Below are 12,781 nucleotides of genomic sequence, written 5' to 3' on the forward strand. Positions count from 1 at the left end.
CTTATTTTTGATTTATGTGTATTTTTTATGAGAGAAAATATTATACCAAGTCACGAACAATACGAATCCTCTAACCAAACGTCCCATTTATGATGTGTTTGGAAGTCGTTCTAAAATAATTTTATTTTTTATATGAAAATAGAAATGAAAACGTTTTCAATCTCAAATAGAAATTATTTTTGAAAATACATTTAGTAGTTTTATCAAGAGATTGTTTTCAGTATAAAAAAACATATTAATGGGTCTGTTTGTTTGTGTTTTCATTTTCATTTTTCACGGTTTTCAAAGCAAAAAAATGAAAACGGGTGTTAAAAATGTGTTTGGTGTAAATTTTTTTAAAAAACAAAACCAAAAACGTTGTTGTCTTTTTGTGGAAATCAGAAAACGAAAAAAATGTGTTTTCATTTTCTCGTTTTCGTTTTCTGTTTTCTAAAAACGGATTTCTCTTTTTTTTTTTTTCATTTTCTTCTCTTTCAAGTAGAGAGAGACATTGGGTGCGTTTGGAATTGATTCCAAAACGTTTTTGTTTTCTGTACGAAAATGAAAATGAAAACGTTTTCAATCTCAAATAGAAATTATTTTTGAAAATACATTTAGTAGTTTTATCAAGAGATTGTTTTCAGTATAAAAAAACATATTAATGGGTCTGTTTGTTTGTGTTTTCATTTTCTCGTTTTCGTTTTCTGTTTTCTAAAAACGGATTTCTCTTTTTTTTTTTTTCATTTTCTTCTCTTTCAAGTAGAGAGAGACATTGGGTGCGTTTGGAATTGATTCCAAAACGTTTTTGTTTTCTGTACGAAAATGAAAATGAAAACGTTTTCAATCTCAAATAGAAATTATTTTTGAAAATACATTTAGTAGTTTTATCAAGAGATTGTTTTCAGTATAAAAAAACATATTAATGGGTCTGTTTGTTTGTGTTTTCATTTTCTCGTTTTCGTTTTCTGTTTTCTAAAAACGGATTTCTCTTTTTTTTTTTTTCATTTTCTTCCCTCTTTTCTGAAACCGCTTTTGTATTATATATGTTTATTTAATATATTATTACATGTTTTCAAAAATTAAACCACCAAACGCAGTTTCAGTTTTTTTTAAAACTGAAATCAATCTCTAAATAAAACTACTAAACGCATTTTCAATAATAATTCAAAAATGAAACTAAAAACGTTTTCATTTTCATTTTCGTACAGAAAACAAAAACGTTTTGGAATCAATTCCAAACGCACCCAATGTCTCTCTCTACTTGAAAGAGAAGAAAATGAAAACAAAAAATGAAAAACGACTAAAAGTCATTTTTCATTTCCCTCTTATTGTACTCTAAACTAAAAAATCATTTTTATTTCCGTTTTTGTCTTTAGTTGTGCAAAACATCGTTTTAAAATCATTTTAATTTTTTTTCAAAAAACATAAAAAATAAAAATAAGAATAATTCCAAACACAACATTAGTCTCTCAAATAATAAGATTAGGGACACCTTAGCAAATAATAACAATAATAACAATAATAATAATAATAATAATAATAATAATAATAATAATAATAATAATTAGGGCTTAAATTTCAATTTTGATCCCTCAACTATGTTTTTATTGTTTTATTTTGGCCCCTTCAATTTTGACATGTTGTAAATTAGACCTTAATACTTGTCTCATATTTGACTACGTGGTCACAAAAGTCATTAAAAGAAAATTACTCTTTTAAAAAATAAAACTTTTTTATCGCAAAAAAAAAAAAAATTAAAAAGTCAAGTGAATCCCTTCCTACTAGTTAATAAAAGGCATTTTATATAAATCATGTATAAATAAATTAAAGAATTAAAAAAAAAAACTTAGAGCTTGTTCATTTGTTTTTTTGAATTAAGGTGATTTGAGTTCAGATTTAAATTTGAGTTAATGTGTATTTGAGTATGATTTGAGTGAGACTCTAATTTTTCATTTTTGTTTAGATATGCACATTTTGAGTTATAGTTAGAATTGATAATCTATTTGAGTTTGAGTTTGTGTTTGGGTGGGTGCAAATTTAAATTTGTATTTGGATAATATTTTAATAAAAACTTAATAGTGATGGAAAATTTTAATAGAGTATATGGGTGGGGTTTTATTTGTCTCTTCGTTGTGAACGCATAGAAAAAAAAACATCTCAATCGGAATTAAAATGAAAAAGTTATGGCGTTTTTAAGAATTAAAAAAATAATGTTCATTAACTTGAGTTGGAGTTTAGGAACTTGAGTTGAAGGGAAAACTTGAACTCAAATTTTAGTCATAACTCAAGTTAAAACTCAAATTTTACAAAAGAATATGAACTTGAATAAAGTTGTAACTTGAGTTTAAACTTTTTTTTTAATTTGGGTGTAAATAAACAAGCCCTTAATGTTATATCATTACGCGAGCTCATTAGTTAACAAGTAATGTTAATCGAACGGCTCAATCTCCTTTCATTTAAATATATTAGATTCAATTTTTATAATTCAATTAAAGCGTATAAGTGTCAATTTTGAATATGGATGGCAATGGGGCAGGTGGGGACGGAGGATGATTTCCTATCCCCATCTCCACCTCCTTAAATTGTCTTATTTCCTATCTCCATCCCCGCTTAAGCAGGAACAGGGTCGGAGTCGGCAATTCTTCATTGGACAAGCTTTCCCTATACCCACTCAATTCCTCATTATATAAGATTATGTATTTAAGAATTATAGCAACTCAAAATAAAAATAAAATAGAAATTCATTATAAATTTAAACTAAAATCAAAGGTTTTATAAAAAATAAAAAAAACTAAAAACTAAATTCTTAACCTATTGCAAACTAAATCCAAAAGTAATAACTAATGTATAAGCGAAAAAAAGTTCAAAAACATAAACGCAAATTATCCTTCATTGTCTATTCTTAATAGCTTCTTTCTTTATAGCATGATTGCACGTTATTTCTTCTCAAAAATCATAGTTCAAAAAACTTAAAATTTTAAGAGATTATGTATAAATATATAAAATTACATAAGAAAAAAACAAGAATGCGGGATGGGGAGTACTTCCCCCATCCCCACCCCACCACAAATTGGGATCTATCCCCATCTATGATAATTGTTCCCTAATCTCATTCTGTTCAAGGCGGATCCACGTCCCGTAAAAAATATTGTCATCCCTAATATTAAAGCCCCCAATCATTTGTCATTTAAATTTATGCAAAGCTTCATGACGAGGCGCTTATATTCTATATCATATAAGATATAAAGAAGCACATATGAGCTTCAAAGGTTTTCGTACTTAAACTGTGTTTTGCTTGCTTGCAACTTTTGTTTTTCCTTTTTTATTGGCAAATTGTATTTTCTACCTTAAAAAAAGGATATTGTATTTTTCTGTTTTTCTTCCTTTGTTTTCTTTAACTGTATTTTAAGCGTTGTTCCTTTTTTTTTTTTTTTTTTTTTTTTTTTTAAATTTTTTTTTTTTTTTTTTTATTTTTCATTGTTTCTCATTAAAATATATATTTTTTCCATTAATTTCCTTTTTTAAACACCTCATTTATTTTCTTTTTTATTTTCATAAATATTTTCACTTGTGAATCTCTATACTCTTTAATATATATCTTTACTTATAGTAGAGAAGATGTATACATTTTCAACTTTTTTCAACCTTCATAATACATAATATGTAATCGTTGATTTTCATCGAACTATAATTTTATTTAGGTTAAAATTTAAAACTTCTTAATAATTTTACACTGTTATTGTATAAATTTTTATGCATGCAATTTTTTACTTTGAAAATAATGATAAATTGGTTATATTTATTTATGTGTATCGTAATTAAAACATTATTGGTATCCCTTAAAAAACAAGATTAGTATGTTTTTTAGTTTGACTTTAAAAAAGTAAATCGACTTTATTAGTATATATATTTATTTCTTCTTAAAGAAACAATTAAAAAAACATTTTTGTATTGAAATATTTTTATAATTTTAACTAAATAAAAAACATGCAAACTGCACAGTGGGGAAAAAAAAGGAACATTGTTACAAATGGGTCGTGCCTAAGGCACGTCCCTCAACCTAGTTATACATAGAAGAGAAGATGCATTTGTTCAATCATCATTTTATATATAAAACAAGTTTATTGATTTTTGTTTAATCATTTGCTTTATATAATATGTGAAAGTTTATAGCTTTCTAATAAGTTTACATTATCATTCTAAAAAGATTGTTATCTATGTTTTAAATTGAAAAATTAATTATAGATTGGTTATATTTATCCATGATTGCATTCCTATACTTGAAGATGTAAATGCTATATATGTTTAGGTTGAAAGCAAATTATATGTTAAATCAGCATATTCATTTCTAGATATTTTTAATTTTTGTTAGACTTTATGTGTAAATGGAAAGCAAATTATGTGTTGTATCAACATATTGGGCCTGTTTGTTTGCGTTTTCATTTTCGTTTTTCACGGTTTTCAAAGCAAAAAAATGAAAACGGGTGTTAAAAACGTGTTTGGTGCAATTTTTTTTTAAAAACAAAACCAAAAACGTTTTTGTCTTTTTGTGGAAATCAGAAAACGAAAAAAAGGTGTTTTCATTTTCTCGTTTTCGTTTTCTGTTTTCTGAAAAACGGATTTCACTTTTTTTTTTTTTCATTTTCTTCCCTCTTTTCTGATACCGTTTTTCTATTATATATGTTTATTTAATATATTTATTTAATATAATATTATTATTTAATATATTTAATAATATTATTTATTTAATATATTTAATAATATTATTTACTTAATATATTATTATTTAATATATTATTACATGTTTTCAAAAATTAAACCACCAAACGCAGTTTCAATTTTTTTTTTTAAATTGAAATCAATCTCTAAATAAAACTACTAAACGCATTTTTAGAAATAATTCAAAAATAAAACTAAAAACGTTTTCATTTTCATTTTCGTACAGAAAATAAAAACGTTTTGGAATCAATTCCAAACGCACCCATTCATTTCTAGATATTTCCTAACTAAAAATAATTAGAAAAGTAGTTTTTGTATTGATAGATTGTCAATCATTATTTCAGAATTTGATATGAAATTTTTGCAACAAAAAAAAAAGAAAAAGAAAATACAAAGGTGAAAAATGTTTGTGCAAAAACGTACAGCTTCCATTTAAGGAAAAAAAGAGGGTACGACTGTTCTTCTCCTTCTTTCTGAACTATTTTCATCTATGTATCTTACTACTAGATGATTTATTATGCATTTCTATTTTAATTTTCTTCCTTAAGTTCACTATTAACTTCGGATACAGTAACAACATTTATATACTTTTTCGTAAAACTGAAACTAAAAAAGTGAATTGATTTTTAACTTATTATACTTTTAAGTATTAATTAGAACTCATATGTTACATTTATATTCTTCTTACAACAAACAGCACAGAAGTGTTTCAGGGAAAAAAAAAAAAAAATCATAGAAGTGCCATAGGCACTTTTCCACACTGTGAAGCGACATGCTGAACAATTACCAATCTTCAAGCACTATGCTATCTTATATGAGGATATAATAAAACGGATTAACAAATTTATAAAATCTTATTGACAAAATTCAAAAGATACCGTGATTTTAACTAGAAAACATGTTTTTTTTTTTTATTCTCGTTGATTTCATCGATTCGAATTTTCAATTTTAGGTTTTCACAGTTAAAAACTATCAGAAAATGTCACATCTAATTTTTTATGTTACAGTTAAAAGCTCTAAAAAAATATCACATCTCAGCTTAAATTGAAAACTTGAATCTACGAAACGAACAATTTTTAACAACACATTTAAACGATAGTTCTTAGGATTTAAACTGCCCTAAAATTATTCTCTTAGATTTTTTCTAAATATATTATGGTCTAGTTTAGACTTTTCTCACATTTTTTTACAAACCAGACTGAACAATTTTTTTAACAGTACAGTCTGGTATGAAATCATCGAAAACTAGTTACAACGTGAAACTGGATTAGCAGTCTCTACTTTGTACAATCCTAATTGAATTGCTGATCGGTAATTATTACTTCAAATTACTTGATTTTGCCCAGGAATGTGAGTTCAGTTGTTGAATATTTATATTAAACCTATGTTTGTATTGCCAATTCTCTTGAAAGAAAGATGTCACTTTTCAGTAATTTATTTTCTATTCCAGTATATATTTTAACAACACATTTAAATGCTAAGTCTTTTGGCAATTTAAACCATACTTTTTAGATGTCAAAATTCAAATCACTTTGACTTTCACCGAAACGTAACCTAAGTGTTTGGCACAAATTTTACTTTTTAGTCAGTAGGAAAAAAAAGTAGTGAAACTTAAGACATTTTAGTAAATGTCTTAATTGGTAAAATGACTTTTAAATTTTGTATAAGAAATAAATATTAAGGTGATTTGAGTAATGATCTTGAGTTGAGTTTGAGTTATAACTTGAGTTAAAGTTGTAACTTGAGTTTGTGTTTGAATGTGCATATTTGAGTTATGATTTGAATTGAGAATATTTTTAAATTTGTGTTTGGTTGAGTCAAAACATAAATTTGTATTTATATGACTTTCACCGAAACGTAACTTAAGTGTTTGGCACAAATTTCAATTTTTGTTTTTAGTCAGTAGGAAAAAAAAGTAGTGAAACTTAAGACTTTTCAGTAAATGTCTTTGTTGACGGTGATTTCTCGTCAACAAAAAACCGGCCGGTTTTTTGTTGAGGAGAAATCACCGTCAACAATTGGCGACTCCACTAGGGACCGAAAGCGTTCAACCCCCAACAACATAGTTAGCAAGCGCGCCTCTAAGAGAGACGGACGAAACCGCCATCCATCCAGGGAATAGTGGGATGGAAGGAGATCTACGCCCGGCCGGAGACGAAGTCCCACCCCCAGACGCGCCACGGCCGGATCCTATGCAGATGCAGGCCCAACTGACCACTCTAACTGAGCTGGTACGTGGGCTGATGACCGTGGTTGAGCGCTTAGACGGGAGGAACTCTATGCCGCCGTTAGAAGACGCCCCGAGGCTGTAGGGACCTGCCATGGCTAGAAACCCGAACCCCGGTGACCACCCACACATTCAAGAGGGAACCGGGGACATCGAGAATCACCGGGGCCCTCTTAGGCCTCGGCTTTCCCAATCCTCTGGCAGCCGTTTAAGGGCCGCCGGACTCCGAGCTCCCGAGGACCGGGCACCAAGGGGTCCGGGAAATCCCGAGGTGTTACCCTAGAATCCAGGGGAAAACTCACTAAGAGACTCGGGATCAGTACATGCGGGCGGCCAGGCCAGGGGCAGACCCAACGCTCAGAGGGCAGAGGCGTCGAGAGTATCTGGCTCGGCCATTTCAACAGAAGAAGCACGCGCCATCATTTAACGTATGGCCAGCCTGGAGCAAAAACTGACGGGGGACGTGGTGGGTCTAAAAAAGAACATGGGGCGAGTGGCTGAGGTGGTGAACGTCGACATCACGCCCTGCCACACACATAACCATCCATTTACCGAAGAGATAATGGTGCCCCCTCTCCCCGATAAATATAGGTCGCCGTCGATCCCACCATATGATGGTCGAGGGGATCCCGACGACCATTTGGAGATGTACACAGGGCACATGCTTTTGCACGGGTACGCTAAGGAGATCATGTGCCGAGCCTTTCGGGACCATTTGACGGACTCTGCCCGAAGATGGTTCCGGACGCTGAGGCCAAACTCTATCTTGAGCTGGGATGAGTTGAAGGAAGCATTTTCTCTCCAATTCATAGGGGTTAAAAAGTACGTCCCCCCGAAGCAGAATCTGACGACGATATACCAAAAGCTGAATGAGTCATTAAGGGAATGGCTCGCGAGATATGGGGAAGTGGTCGCCGCCACGACGGATATAACAGACAGAGAGGCCTTGATGGGGGCCTTATCTAGCATGAAGAAAATTACTCCCTTCAAAAGAAAGCTGAACCCGTCCAGCTACAGGGAATTTCTGGCGCGAGCGCAGGGGTAGATCAATGTCGAAGAGGCGGACGCAAATGACCCCGAACACAGGTCCAACAAGAATAAAGGGCCCGAACAAGGGTCGGCGCCTGCGAAACAGGACACGAAGAAGCGTTGAGGTGGAGGAAGTGGAGACAAGTAGCCCGCTGCAACGACGAGCGACATTTACCCCCTTTTTGTTCACTGGCAATTCTATTAGCTAGTTGAAGCAGAGGAATCAGCAAGAATTTTTGTGAAGATTTAAGATGGAGACAAACTCTCGGAGGTTCTTTTGTTGGCATTCATGATAATCTTTATTAGGATATAAATTAAAACACACTCTTGGGACACAGAGATTGAGAACTCCAAATAAATGGAAAAATATGTCTGTCTGTTTTTTTGTTTTTGTTTTTTTGTTTCAATGAACGTTTAATAGAGTCATGGATGCATTCAAGTATTTTTGAAAACCCTCATCCTTAGTAAATAAACAAGAATACCCTCGGTAAATAAATGAGAAAAAAATAAACTGTCAGTAGTTCTCAACTTTTTAACCGTTAAATCTGTATTAAAAACTGTCTATTCTACGTAACTTTTTTAAACAAATGTGATTTTAATCAGATTAACAATTAAAAATTGATACCACCGATAGACTTACCGAGGAAGTCTCATACGAAAATAGGAGAATGACACACTAATTTATTGTTGTATGAAAAAGTTTGCTTCACCCCTAATATAATGTTGGATTTAAAATGAAAAATAACTCCTTAAAAACAAAAACCAAAAAAGTTTAAAACAATTTTTTTTCTACTAAAAAATTAAATAGTTTGCTCTCCTCATTTAACCCATTTGCCAATACAGATAGAGCCATGCATGTTCACCTAGACTAGCTGGCTTCCATAGTCTAAGTATTATTACACAAACATTATAAACTCCTTGCTTAAAACTGTACCAGCAAGTTTTTTAAAAATCCCAGGCTTTGTCACGATACCAAAGGGGATGAAAAGTTGTGGATTTGTGGTGCTAAGCCAAGAAGCCAAGGCAAGAGGAGAGCCGTAAGCCTCGGCTGTTTCAAAGGTACGATTCTTACCACGAACTGACAGTAGGAGTCGAGGAGGTTTTTAATCAGGTCGGCCGAGGAAACCTGCTGCGCCGACCAGAACCAATGAAAACGAATCCCAGCCGGAGGAACCAAAAGAAATTCTGTAGGTTCCACGGCAATGTCGGCCACCACACCAACGATTGCGCCGATCTCAAGGATGAAATCGAGATAGTAATCCGAGAGGGAAGGTTACAAGAGTTCAGGGCCGAACAAAGACCCCGACATGACGGCCATGGCGGGCAAGGTGATAGTTGACACCGAGAGGAGAACCAGCACCCAGAGGATCGTGAACCCGTCGGCGTCATACGAACTGTCCTCGGTGGCCCCTAAATAGGAGGAGACTCAAGGAGGTCTCAGAAGGACTACGCCCACGAGGCCATGGGGTTTACCAGGAGCGATTCTGGAGCATTTCCGCTGCAAAAACCCTAAGGTACAGCCACACCGACGTGGCCTTTAACGAAGACGACGCCAGCGGAGTTCACTTCTCCCACAACGACGCATTGGTGGTGGAAGCCATGATAGGGAACCACACCGTGTGCCGAATCCTGGTAGACAATGGGAGCTCGGTGGACCTCCTATACTCCGACTGCTTGGAGAAAATGGGGATCCAAAAGGAGCAGTTGGAAAAGACCTCCAGGCCACTATATGGTTTCACCGGGGACTCCGTCATCCCCCAGGGGACTATCCGGTTGATTATAACCGCTGGAGAAAAACCCCGACAGGCTACTACAATGGCCAACTTTGTGGTAATAAACCTCCAGGCCACTATATGGTTTCACCGGGGACTCCGTCATCCCCCAGGGGACCATCCGGTTGCCTATAACCACCGGAGAAAAACCCCGACAGGCTACTACAATGGCCAACTTTGTGGTAATAAAAAGAGGCTCCAGTACAATGCCGTGATTAGAAGACTGACCCTTCAGGCGCTAAGGGCCATAACTTCCGTCTACCACCAAAAGTTCAAGTTCCCTACCCCAAATGGTGTAGGCAAGATAAAGAGCAAGACCATCCGGTTGCCTATAACCACCGGAGAAAAACCCCGACAGGCTACTACAATGGCCAACTTTGTGGTAATAAAAAGAGGCTCCAGTACAATGCCGTGATTAGAAGACTGACCCTTCAGGCGCTAAGGGCCATAACTTCCGTCTACCACCAAAAGTTCAAGTTCCCTACCCCAAATGGTGTAGGCAAGATAAAGAGCAACCAGTACGAAGCTAGGGTTGCATACTCTGATGCCCTGCGCGGATATGACCAGCCGGGGAGACAGGAGGCTAGGATGGTTCATCAGAACCCTGTCGAGGACATAGACCCCAGGGTTCAAGAAGAGGTCACATGGTCTCAACCTATCGAGCAATTGGTGGAAATCTGAGTTGATGAAGACGAGTCCACCAAAGTGTTGAAAATAGGCTCAGATTTGGCCCCCTCACTTAAAGTTGAGATCGAGAACTTCCTCAGGAAAAACTTGGATGTCTTCGCCTGGAATCACGCCGACATGGAAGGAATCGACGTCAACGTTATATGTCACTCCCTGAATGTTGACCCCTCATATCCTCCTAAGCGCCAGAAGCGTCGACTGATGAACCCCGAGAGGTATGAAGCGCTAAAAGAAGAGGTCGACAAACTAATCAACAATGGGTTCATCAGGGAGGCCCATTACCCACGTTGGGTCTCGAACCCAGGTATGGTAGTTAAGCCCAACGGGGACTGGAGAACATGTGTCGACTTCAGCGATCTCAACAAAGCCTGCCCAAAGGATGACTTTCCACTCCCACAGATAGACCAAATGGTCGACGCCACGGCGGGACATGAGATGCTGAGTTTTATGGACGCCTACTCCAGATACAACCAGATCCCCATGCATCCAGCCGTCAAGGAGCACACGTCCTTCATAACCAATAGGGGCCTCTACTGCTACAAGGTGATGCCATTCGGCCTGAAAAATGCAGGGGTTACCTACCAACGGCTTGTGAATAAAATGTTTGCTCAACAGCTCGGCAAAACCATGGAGGTATACGTCAACAACATGCTTGTTAAAAGCGCCAGGGCCAGCCAGCACGTCGACCATCTGGGTGAGATGTTTGGTGTATTGAGAAAATACCACATGAAACTAAATCCCCAGAAATGTGCATTTGGAGTTGGGTTGGGGAAATTTCTCGGCTTTATGGTCAGCAACCGAGGGATAGAAGCTAACCCGGAGAAAATTAAAGCCCTGCAGGACATGCGATCCCCAACCAAGCCAAAGGAGGTGCAAAGGTTGACAGGATGTGTCGCCGCCCTAAACAGGTTTATATCAAAGGCAACAGACAAATGCATCCCCTTTTCGACGCTTTGAAAGGAGGCAAGCGTTTTGAGTGGACACCGCAGTGTGAAGAGGCCTTCCGGGGATTGAAGGAACATTTGGACAGACCTCCAATTCTGTCAAAACCAAACCTCGACGAAGAGCTTAGCCTATATCTCTCCGTGTCCCAACACGCCGTAAGTTCCGTACTGATAAGGGAGAAAGAAAGGGTGCAATTGCCAATCTACTATGTGAGTAAGAGCCTCGTCGACGCCGAATCAAGATACAGCGAAATGGAGCGCTTAGCCCTCGCCCTGATGGTAGCTTCGAGAAAGCTTCGGCACTATTTCCAATCTCACACCATACGGGTTCTTACAAACCACCCATTGAGACAGGCTCTGCAAAAGCCCGAAACTTCCGGTCGACTCCTCAAATGGTCGGTAGAACTGAGCCAGTTCGACATAAAATATGTGCCAAGAACTACGATCAAGGGCCAAGCGTTGGCTGATTTTCTAGCCGAATTCTCCCATAGACCAGCTTCCACCACGCCTGAAGAAGTCGAGACTACATGATGGAAGCTCTACGTGGATGGAGCGTCGAGCGAAAGCGGGTCAGGAGCTGGCGTCTTGTTAATCGGCCCAGAAAGCCACAAGATTACCTCGACGGTTCGATTTAAATTCAAGGCGTCGAACAATGAGGCGGAATACGAAGCGCTAATCGCAGGACTGCGATTGGCCAGCCACCTGAAAATGGAAAGGCTCAGCGTCTTCAGCGATTCTCAACTGGTCGTCGGGCAAGTAAAAGAAGAATACCAAGCACGCGGCGAAAAGATGGGAGCGTACTTGAGGAAGGTAAAGGAAGAACTTGCTAAGTTCAAGAACTACGAGATACTTCAGATACCACGAACTGAAAATACAAACGCCGACGCTCTGAAAAAGCTAGCATCTTCAAGAGATTCTGACGCACTGGGGGTCGTCCCTATCAAAGAATTGGAGCGGCCGACTATTGAAGAAAAAGCTAAAGCATTAATCGTCCAAACAGGCAAAAATTGGATGACGCCCCTCATCCAATACCTAATGGAAGCACAACTACCAAACAATAAAGACGAAGCCAGACGAATCATGTATAGAGCTGCTAGGTACTTGTTGTACGACGGCTTGCTCTACCGACGAGGCTACTCAACACCTCTACAGCGGTGCCTGGATAACGCTGAGGCCCAGAAGGTCCTCCAAGAAATCCATGAAGGGGTCTGCGGTAACCACACTGGGGGCAGTCTTTGGCTCTAAAGGTATTAGGGCAAGGATACTACGCTAAAAAAAGACGCTTTTCAATACACCCGACGTTGTGATAAATGCCAAAGGTATGCCACAATTCCTAGAGCACCCCTAGAAAATTTAACTTCCATTCTCAGTCCATGGCCCTTCGCCAAATGGGGGGTTGACCTGATCGGGCCATTACATCTTGC

Source organism: Morus notabilis, unplaced genomic scaffold, assembly GCF_000414095.1.
Source record: "Morus notabilis unplaced genomic scaffold, ASM41409v2 Scaffold45, whole genome shotgun sequence".
Classification (NCBI taxonomy): Eukaryota; Viridiplantae; Streptophyta; class Magnoliopsida; order Rosales; family Moraceae; genus Morus; species Morus notabilis.